The sequence below is a fragment of the Larimichthys crocea genome, unplaced genomic scaffold (genome assembly GCF_000972845.2).
Source record: "Larimichthys crocea isolate SSNF unplaced genomic scaffold, L_crocea_2.0 scaffold392, whole genome shotgun sequence".
Classification (NCBI taxonomy): domain Eukaryota; kingdom Metazoa; phylum Chordata; class Actinopteri; family Sciaenidae; genus Larimichthys; species Larimichthys crocea.
In genome coordinates, this window is record NW_020855132.1 from 105,446 (window position 1) to 106,027 (window position 582).

The following is a 582-nucleotide window of genomic DNA, read 5'->3' on the forward strand; positions in this document are numbered from 1 at the left end:
ATGTTAAACTCTTCAATAAAAGGTTCTCTGAGTTATCTGACCAACTGCTTGCAATGTGCATAGTTTGTTTTACCCATATTGTGGATGTATTGCAATGGAATGATGAAAAAAAAACATGGTTTTGTAGTAAAATGGAATATGGAAGGTAAAAAACTTCTTATTATAAGGAAATTACAAGTAAACAACCACACAGTGTCATTTTTTACCTATTCATGCATTAATGGGTTAATATGGTAAAGTGTAACTTGCACTATTTGATTCCCTGACCCTGAAAATGTGGGTTTAGCAGTTAAAATCAACATTCCAGCTTTTTCAGAAGCCGAGATATCACAAATTAAAGTTTTACGGCGGCCATTTTTTAAAAGTTCAATATGGCCGCCACAGAGACATCTGAAAAAATGCAAACATTGATTTTCTGACCCCTTATACAATAACCTTTCCAAAAATGTATAATTTACATAATCCCCAAAAAATTCCCACTGAAACATATATGGAACCGGACTATTAGACAGACTGCAGTGAGAGCGGAACATCACTGCTCCTCCCCGTGGACAAATGAGGCATTGCAGCTGGTTTTCACAC